Genomic DNA, 10,977 nt, shown 5'->3' with positions numbered 1-10,977 from the left:
ATCTACAGCACTGGACTCGCACTCAGTCAGTAGGCCTGCAGTCAGTGGAGGCTTGTAGAACCGTGTGTCGATTTTTAGAATGGCGTGGACCTCTCCTCGTATGTGGTGGCTGCCACACTGTGGAAGTCTCCACTTGGGGTAGTGGTCGATATTAAACATGAATGAAATACATTAATGTGACAGTGACGGCTAACTACCACTACTGCTGAATCAAAGGCGATATTGTAAATAACTTGTACTTATTGTAAATTATAGAAATTAGATCATATTGAACTAATCGTGAAGGAAAACAAATTAAACAAATTATACACTGTTCTTAGATATACTACACTGGTAAGATTGGCTCTCAGCTCTTAATGTTATGTTGATGCGAAGTTAGATTTAATTATGCCCCTGGATAAGCAAATGGTAAATGATATCTGACTGCAAACTTCCTGGCAGATTAAAACTGTGTGCCTGACTGAGACTCGAACTCGGGACCTTTGCCTTTCGCGGGCAAGTGCTCTACCAACTGAGCTACCGAAGCACGACTCACGCCCGGTACTCCTCTTCGCAGGAGAGCTTCTGTAAAGTTTGGAAGGTAGGAGACGAGGTACTGGCAGAAGTAAAGCTGTGAGTAACGGGCGTGAGTCGTGCTTCGGTAGCTCAGTTGGTAGAGCACTTGCCCGCGAAAGGCAAAGGTCCCGAGTTCGAGTCTCGGTCGGGCACACAGTTTTAATCTGCCAGGAAGTTTCATATCAGCGTACACTCCGCTGCAGAGTGAAAATCTCACTCTGGAAACATCCCCCCGGCTGTGGCTAAGCCATGTCTCGGCAATATCCTTTCTTTCAGGAGTGCTAGTTCTGCAAGTTTCGCAGGAGAGCTTCTGTAAAGTTTGGAAGGTAGGAGACGAGGTACTGGCAGAAGTAAAGCTGTGAGTACCGGGCGTGAGTCGTGCTTCGGTAGCTCAGTTGGTAGAGCACTTTCCCGCGAAGGGCAAAGGTCCCGAGTTCGAGTCTCGGTCGGGCACACAGTTTTAATCTGCCAGGAAGTTTCATATCAGCGTACACTCCGCTGCAGAGTGAAAATTTCATTCTGGATATCTGACTGAGTTTCTATAATCTCTTTTGTGACTGAAATAATACGTACTTCGGACACCACCACCAAGAAACAAACCAAACAACATGCAAAAAGACAAATAACCAATAATGAATCGTAAGAAAAACTGCACAGATACTCAGTGGATGGCAAGAACACGATCCAACAACTATTTCTGAACTTTAGTGCCGCTGCTGTAAGTTTTACAATACCGTCTACCCGTGCGCTGGCTCCATCGATACTGCTGGGGTGACGACTCCAGCTGCGAAGTCGCTGAATTAAGATAAGTCTCTCAAACATCTTGAGCAGAATAAACTACTCAGAAACTACTAATACCACAAACCCTATATTTCCTCTAAATGGCATACAACGCTTTCAAGACTGGCTCAACAACCTTTAAGGTGCAGCCCAGTGTGTCTTGTACTAACGTGCAATAACAGTATGATAGCTCTGTGCACTGGTTGACTACGTTCAATGGTGACTGCCAGCCTATAAGGCGGAATCAACTGCAATTATACCAGTAATCAATGCAGTGCCTATCGTGGACGCCGTTATCCTACTGTAGCTGCAGACTCTAGATCATACACAGCACAGTCTTCAGAGTGTAAGTCCCTATCTCAGAGCTACCGAACTTTGCGACTGTCCACTTTCATAGCACCAGACGCTCTCCCACCAGCCTTGCTCTTCATGATGCTCTTGCGACAATCTTGCCGCCAAACTCTAAATAGCCGATTCCGACGCTGCAAAGGTCTCCCACATCTCCCTAGCGGAGATGCTCAACGTTTCCCACACTTTCTTATGAACTTCCCAATCAGAGCTCAGCCCATTTGCCGCTAAAACAGCGCGCGACCGGGCTGCTCCAGCGCGTACGTTGGACGCTCTCTGTCTGCTCGACATTTCCCCTCTCTCTCTCACCTGGCACCCGGCGGTGTTCTTTTTGATGCTTGCCGGTCAGTGGCCACATCCCCTGGGACCCCCGGCCCCTGCGCAATGCTCTTCTGGCACTCGTCGGCCTTCGCCTGTCTGGCTGCGCCCATCCACTCCTCGCCTCCTCTGGCAACTTTACTTTGCTTACACCTACAGCATGCAACTAAATATTATCATTACCAAGGCCCGCATTATTTCAGACATGTGTTTAATCATCACGTATCTCTCTTTCTAATCCACCTAATAAGACTAATTAGCCATTATATGGGTTTATTTACTTCAAACATGCAGAATAATCCGCGAAATGAACGTTACAAATGAAAGCCACCTTTCAACTGCATACATCTATCTAAAAATGAGATTTATACTTGTTTCGCTAAAGCACTGCTTCCCATTACGTATTCCCCAATAGAACCACGACATGGGCGTGAAGTAACCGGACGTCTGCACAGCAGTAGCTTTATATTTCTGCTGTGTCGATCTTGTTACAACGATGCCGCTCACCTGGCTCACGGTATGCCAACTGCCGGAGGTCATAGCGCCGTTTCTTGTTGTATCTGACGAAACTGTGTTTGATAATTAAATCAAGACCCTACGCTGCTGACAGGCGTTGATATATATCAACGGGGACAGGTGAAAATGCGTGCCCCGACTGGGATTCGAACCCAGGATTTTCTGCTTAGATGGCAGACGCTCTATCCGTCTGAGCCACCGAGGGCACAGAGGATACTGACACTTCAGGGATTTATCCCTTGCATGCTCCCTGTGAAACCCACATTCCCAACTTAATGTCCATTCCTAGTGCTTCTGCCCATTACACTCATTGCTTGCCGCAGACAATCTTACCGAGTCCCGCAAGAGTTCGGGCAATGAGTGTGCATCCGCACCGAAGAAGAAGGTCAATGGCCGTTTAGCCTTAACTATGTGAAGATGGTTCCTGTTCTTTCGGATATGTCCGAAAGAACAGGTAACATCTTCATATAACTATGTTCGTAGGCCCTGGCCTGGCCTGTTCCCATGGCCTCTTGCAGTAGCCGTAACAACACCCATATTGTATTCAGTAGCGTCTAAAAAATAGTTGTAGCGCTATAAAGCGTAACAAAGCTGTAGGAGTGAGTTATATTTTAAAAGCTCTTGCTACAGTTCGTTATTTAAATTTCTTACTTTTAGGCATTATGTTTGTCAGAGCTTTGAAGAGTGTTAATGAACCATCTCTAGGTGTACTTTTGATGGTGTTTTGTCTGTCACCTGGATTCGCTAGATTTAGTGTCTTTGGACACTAGATTTTAAATCCTGTCACGGTAGCATGCTGTTGTTAAAATCTCAACTGTTTCAAAATACATGGCGATATTTTTGAATGGCCTCTTACCCTCTACGACGCGTTTTAAGACTAAATTTAAATTGTGAATTTTTTCTTTTTTGCACCCCACTGTATGCGTCACTTCTGACGAATGTCCCGATATAGCTTCGGCCGTAAGACTTATTCATGTCTAGTCCCTTTCGTTCTATAAATTCAGTTTTTCTGATGTTCGAGTCTCAATACAAACTGATGTTTACCTGGGTAACGAAGGTAAATGACACACATCTTTAGCTGTGAAACACACACCTCAACAAAAGTTTGAAATATCATAGAGTTTACAACAACGACTTCTTAAGTGCAGACACTGAGGTTTCTGCGATACTTTATTAACAAAATAAACGTAAAAGAACGATTTTGGTTAGTTTCAAAAAAATCCTCACAAAACAAAGCAGGCTCTCTCCTAAGTGCACATCTTGAAAAACAAAAATAGTGAAAATCTTTATCTCATGATAAGTAGTGAGTATATCCTCCTCGTACACGGATGGGTTCTTCTACTCTGTGAGGCGTGTTCTGGATGACACCATCAAGTTTATCGTGGGATTTGATGTCCCACTCCTCAACGCCAGCTCAGTGAGATCCTGTAGAGTGTGAGGTGGATTCGGACCCTGTGCAGTGGCCACCATCAATAACTCCCATGCATGCTCAATTGCATTCAGGTCTGGGGACTGTGGCCATTGCACTCTGTTGATGTTGCGTCTTTGAAGGTAGCGAGGCACTGCTAGAGTACGGTGCACTTTTCCATTGTCATCGACCAGGATGAAGTTGTCACCGACTTCACATCTGTAGTCTCTTACAATTGTTTGTAGGACCTCTTGGGGGTATCGGGGACCAGTCAAATTGCCGTAGACGGGAATTAGAGGGGTCTGCCGTCCCATCATTATTGTCGCCCTGAACATTACACTTCCACCTGCAAACGGGTGGACTTTCTGAATATATCGTCATCTAGTCCAGACGCAAACCAATCCTGGTCTCGTCAGTGAACATCACTATACTCCATGGTCCAATACTGATGCGCAGGAGCCTAGGTCCTTCGATTGCGTCGGTTCTGTTGGTTCAGTGCAAAACTTCTCATTGGTCTTCTGGAACGAAGACCGCCCTATAGTAATATTCTACGCATTGTTTGGTCTGAGATACGAATCCATGTTGCCCGGAAGGAGTCATTTCCAGTACTTATGGCTATTGATGCTGGGCGCCTGCGAGCCGATAGTTGCAGGAAACGATGCTACATTGGTGTTGTCATACGAGGACGACCAGTGCGACGATTGTCGTTCACATTTCCCGTCTCTCTGTACTGTCTCCACACCATAGACATGCCACTTTGAGAGACGTGTAACCGATCAACAACGTATTGCTGTGTATGACCAGCTGAAAATAAACCCACTTTCCTGACTCTATCAAAGTGTTGTATGGATCTACGTGGCATGTTACTGCAGTGCTGAACACAAACTGAATGAAGCTATTGTTGATACTGGACTGCTAGCGGCGTGCCGCTGCGGCAGCGGTATGTTTACATGACTGGAAAACGACCACAAAGCATGCCAGTAGTAAACATCGACCAGTATATGGGCTCTGACTGGATAACGCGCGAAGTGCTAAGGTCAGTGAGACCTCTGATATCGTAGACTACATCTTACGTCAGTATTGCAAGCTTTTGCTGGGCAGTGAACTTCCAAAACAATTTTTGATTATTATAATAATAGGAGAGATTTCTCTTGACTGATCTATTTTACTAACTCTTCCACTTTTCCGTCTCGTTTTAATTCTCCCTTTCTTTCCTTCGGGCAACAGCAGGCGTACGTTATCATCGGGGGCACTGTCTTGGTAGCCCCCGATTACATTCTGCGTGTCCTCTTACAGTAAACAGCAGATCGCGTGACGTGAGGCTGGTTACCAACAATACAGGAGTCCCTGCGCCAGCCCACACCGTTGCTAGGCATCAGTTTGAGGCGAGTGCAATGGCGAGCAACGTGAACGTTTCCGGCCCCATGCAACAAAATCGCAAAGACACCGTCAAATGCAGCCGGAGCACGGAGCAGCGATAGCAGACAGGAGGTAGGCCATCAATAAGCATGTCGTAGAACCATTCATTTTATGAATGTTGTATTTGCAGGAACATCCGAGTACTATAAATTATACAGACTTCTATGAAGTTTATGTAAAATGTTTTATGCATTCACTCCCATAGATAACGTCCGACAGGTTGAATATATCACAATGGTGTCTTGAAACACCAGTTTTACATGCACATATCATAAGAAATAATACATTTTTATTAGAATTTGCAGTGCACTATGGACGGCTTTCGCGCATTAAACAAACTTCGTCTTATTAACGGAAGGAAATGCAATTTGAACTTATTATTTTTGCTGCCGTATAGTTAAATGAGATGGGTCAGCTTTATTGGCTTGTGTCAGTTATAATGAAATCGTTAGTAACACCATTTCACTTTCTGTGTGCAACACTATGCACACATTCAAACTCGCTATATGATCCAGTAATAGTGCTTACATAATAAAATGTTTCACTTTTACTTGCATTCATAAGGGTATTGTCGCGTTGTTCACTTGTTTACTAACGTGAAACAGCTGTTTTTTATTAAGATATTTTAGTTCCAATATTATAAAACGTATTTTTTATTTTAGAAAAGAAAACCAGCAGCAGTATAAATAACGTTGTTGTTGTTGTTGTGGTCTTCAGTCCTGAGACTTGTTTGATGCAGCTCTCCATGCTACTCTATCCCGTGCAAGCTTCTTTATCTCCCAGTACCTACCGCAACCTACATCCTTCTGAATCTGCTTAGTGTATTCATCTCTTGGTCTCCCTCTACGATTTTTACTCTCCACGCTGCCCTCCAATACTAAATTGGTGAGCCCTTGATGCCTCAGAACATGTCCTGCCAACCGATCCCTTCTTCTAGTCAAGTTGTGCCACAAACTTCTCCTCTCCCCAATCCTATTCAATACTTCCTCATTAGTTACGTGATCTGCCCATCTAATCTTCAGCATTCTTCTGTAGCACCACATTTCAAAAGCTTCTATTCTCTTCTTGTCCAAACTATTTATCGTCCATGTTTCACTTCCATACGTGGCTACACTCCATACAAATACTTTCCTGACACTTAAATCTATACTCGATGTTAACAAATTTCTCTTCTTCAGAAACGCTTTCCTTGCCATTGCCAGTCAACATTTTATATCCTCTCTACTTCGACCATCATCACTTATTTTGCTCCCCAAATAGCAAAACTCCTTTACTATTTTAAGTGTCTCATTTCCTAATCTAATTCTCTCAGCATCACCCGACTTAATTCGACTACATTCCATTATCCTCGTTTTGCTTTTGTTGATGTTCATCTTATATCCTCCTTTCAAGACACTGTCCATTCCGTTCAACTGCTCTTCCAGGTCCTTTGCTGCCTCTGACAGAATTACAATGTCATCGGCGAACCTCAAAGTTTTTATTTCTTCTCCATGGATTTTAATACCTACTCCGAATTTTTCTTTCGTTTCCTTCACTGCTTGCTCATATACAGATTGAATAACATCTGTCTCACTCCCTTCCCAACCACTGCTTCCCTTTCATGTCCCTCGATATAATAAATAACGTATATTGTAATAAAAAATTCAAAATCCTAATTTGTACATTAAGTAGTTTTCATCTGTAAACATAGATAATAATGTAAACAGTATCTTTATTAGCTCAGTCGGCTTTTTGCCGCTTTCGTGCCCGGACGCGGTGACCGAGCGGTTCTAGGCGCTTAAGCCCGGAACCACGCGGCTGCTACGGTCGCAGGTTCGAATCCGGCCACGGGCATGGATGTGTGTGATGTCCTTAGGTTAGTTAGGTTTAAGTAGTTCTATGTTCTAGCGGACTGATGACCTCCGATGTTGTCCCATGGTGCTTCGAGCCCTTTTTTGAACCGCTTTCTTGGGAATGTGCTGTAGAGAGAGAGAGAGAGAGAGAGAGAGAGAGAGAGAGAGAGAGAGAGAGAAAATTGTTCTCTGTTATGTGGTGTGGAAAGACTTATTGTGTTACGGGAAATGAATCCAAGACGTTTTTATTACAATTTGGAAGAAGGGCGCTGCATTTAAGCATATTCATCAATAGTTTTATGTAAAACCCAATGAATCCAGAAATCTCTTTCAAAAAGCAGGAAACATCATACCTCGAGACTTCGTCAACTATATGAAGAAGGGGTAATGAACATAGATGAAAAATTGAGTGAGAAGCACAACCAAACATAATAGTTCAGATTTAATTTGAAAGGAAATTCTTACAATGATCCCTTTCTCAAGGCATTGAATAGCATTCATGCTAACCAGCTCACTGCAATAGTGTGGTTTGTAAAATATTGTATTAATTTCAACTTCGTCCATATTAAAAACATTTAGTTGGACAGTGTATTTCCTATCCTTAATCACACTGAAGTGCACCCACATTTTCATGGCTTCTCGTCTCCCTGTCACTTAATTGATTGAGATCATTGGAATTAAAGCTGCTAACGCGTTCATTCTTCTGGCTGCTAACCTTGACGATCAAATGGTCAGTGCTTAGCAGGCCTGACATTACAGTCGGCATTACTTGATACTGTGATTCAATTCAGTGATAAGTAATTTAAAGTGGCAAGTATCATTTGTACCTCAAGCATTACGCCATTGTGTATCTCTTGATCTGACACCAACTAGTTCTGTCAACGGCGAGCTTATTAGGGGTCCCAGACCCGAGAGGCATATCCCTCGCAATCTCAGGGGCAATATTGCCTGCATCGGTCATTCTCTTCGAACTTGCCACACTTGATCGATTCAAGTGATTTCAACCAATACTATGTCGGGAAACGCTGTTACGGTCTTCTATGATTAGAGGAAAAACTACATATGTCGGCCAATACTTGTACAACAACAACATTAAATGTGTTAAACTTGTTTTGAAATGTTTTTATTGGGAACAGTAACCAACGAAGGAAGTTTTCAAGCTTAAATTGTCTGATACTTACACTCCTGGCCATTAAAATTGCTACACCACGAAGATGACGTGCTACAGACACGAAATTTAACCGACAGGAAGAAGATGCTGTGATGTGCAAATGATTAGCTTTTCAGAGCATTCACACAAGGTTGGCGCCGGTGGCGACACCTACAACGTTCTGACATGAGGAAAGTTTCCAACCGATTTCTCATGCAGAAACAGCAGTTGACCGGCTATGCCTGGTGAAATGTTGTTGTGATACCTCGTGTAAGGAGAGAAATGCGTACCATCACGTTTCCGACTTTGATAAAGGTCGGATTGTAGCCTATCGCGATTGTGGTTTATCGTATCGCGACATTGCTGCTCGCGTTGGTCGAGATCCAATGACTGTTAGCAGAATATGGAATCGGTGGGTTCAGGAGGGTAATACGGAACGCCGTGCTAGATCCCAACGGCGTCGTATCACTATCAGTCGAGATGACAGGCATCTTATCCGCATGGCTGTAACGGATCGTGCAGCCACGTCTCGATCCCTGAGTCAACAGATGGGGACGTTTGCAAGACAACAACCATCTGCACAAACAGTTCGACGACGTTTGCAGCAGCATGGACTATCAGCTCGGAGACCATGGCTGCGGTTACCCTTGACGCTGGATCACAGACAGGAGCGCCTGCGATGGTGAACTCAACGACGAACCTGGGTGCACGAACTGCAAAATGTCATTTTTTCGGATGGATCCAGATTCTATTTACAGCATCATGATGGTCGCATCCGTGTTTGGCGACATCGCGGTGAACGCACATTGGAAGCGTGTATTCGTCATCGCCATACTGGTGTATCACCCGTAGTGATGGTATGGGGTGCCATTGGTTACACACTCGGTCACCTCCTGTTCGCATTTACGGCACTTTGAACAGTGGACGTTACATTTCAGATGTGTTACGATACGTGGTTATACCCTTCATTCGATCCCTGTGAAACCCTACAGTTCAGCAGGATAATGCACGACCGCATGTTGCAGGTCCTGTACGGGACTTTCTGGATACAGAAAATGTTCGACTGCTGCCCTGGCCAGCACATTCTCCAGATCTCTCACCAATTGAAAACGTCTGGTCAGTGGTGGCAGGGCAACTGGCTCGTCACAATACGCCAGTCACTACTCTTGATGATCTGTGGTATCGTGTTGAAGCTGCATGGGTAGCTGTACCTGTACACGCCATCCAAGCTCTGTTTGACTCGATGCCCAACCGTATCAAGGCCATTATTACGGCCAGAGGTGGTTGTTCTGGGTACTGATTTCTCAGGATCTATGCACTCAAATTGCATGAAAATGTAATCACATGTCAGTTGTGGTATAATATATTTGTCCAATGAATACCCGTTTATCATCTGCATTTCTTCTTGGTGCAGCAATTTTAATGGCCAGTAGTGTATAAAGAAAAGAACCGACTAAAAGTGAGCACATTTTTGCAACTGCCATTCATCACTTCTTTCCAGTTTTGCGAAAATATTAGTAAAATTGGACAAAACTGTATGTTATATATTTTCTAAGTGATCGTTATAACGATTTATCTTGTTTGTGTAATGGCTGAGATACAACATAACTTTCTGCGACTGTAGACGTCTGCATAGGTCGTAGGATCTTTACCAATCGACACTGAGCATCAAAAAATTTGCTCTTACTAACGGTGAGAACGGAATATTTTGTAAATAATCATAATTATAATTTAATAGGTAAAGTTACCTTTAGTGAATAATTTTTGTTTTAATTAATACGTAAGTATCGTAAGTATTGTAGCGTAGAATATACGATACATTTAAATTACATAACGGAACGGACGCTAAATAGGTGTAATTTTTAATCATTGCATCAGAAAATCCGTTAGGTGTTATATTTCTTCGAATAAAGCTTTTTCATCGAATATCTTGACTGTCGCAATGGACAAGTAGGCAAACCGTCGCGGCATCGTCAGAACTGATTGTCTCTGTGAGGAGTGTCTGCGTCATTTTCATGGTGGATGATGTAACACGAGATACATGCCGAATGAAGGTAGTAACTTTTGGAGATGCAATGTCTGTCACGACAACTGCAGTATACTTGACAAAGAACAGCTTACATTATCTGATCAAAAGTACGAGGGTCACACTAAAAGAAATGCACACTATTTTTGCAAAAATAAAGTTTTCATTCTGCATGTGTGAAAGTTTTACAGTGTGTCCATACATCCTTCCCCCTTGTTTTCAAACTCAGGTCAACCTGATCCCGTGAGTGGCGCCGTCACAGCATGTCTTCAAGATGGCTGCTACACTTGACGTCCGTCAGAAGCAACGTGCTGTCATAGAATTCCTGTGCTGTGAAAACGAGACAGTGGGAAACACCCACAAGAGGTTGAAAAAGGTGTATGGAGATGCTGCTGTCGATCTCAGTACAGTTAGTCGGTGGGCAAGCAGGTTACGTGATGAAAGCGGGCACGGCAATATTGAGGATTGTCCTCGCAGCGGCAGACCTCGTACTGCACAAACTCCAGACAATGTGCAGAGAGTTAACGAATTGGTGACTGCTGACAGACGCATCACAGTGAACGAATTGTCACGCTACGTTGGGATAGGGGAAGGAAGTGTTTGCAGAATACTGGAAGCGTTGGCG

At 43.7% G+C, this 10,977-nt stretch overlaps 1 non-coding gene across 1 annotated transcript; it reads right to left on the bottom strand.

Moving 5' to 3' along the window:
* Positions 1–2,648: 2,648 nt before the first annotated feature.
* Trnar-ucu lies at positions 2,649–2,723 on the bottom strand. The gene has a single exon. It is a non-coding gene; the product is annotated as a tRNA-Arg (tRNA).
* Between the last annotated feature and the right edge of the window lie 8,254 nt (positions 2,724–10,977).

Source organism: Schistocerca americana, chromosome 3, assembly GCF_021461395.2.
Source record: "Schistocerca americana isolate TAMUIC-IGC-003095 chromosome 3, iqSchAmer2.1, whole genome shotgun sequence".
Lineage (NCBI taxonomy): Eukaryota > Metazoa > Arthropoda > Insecta > Orthoptera > Acrididae > Schistocerca > Schistocerca americana.
Note: the sequence above shows the minus strand (reverse complement) of the source record. Positions and strands in the feature narration are given on the sequence as shown.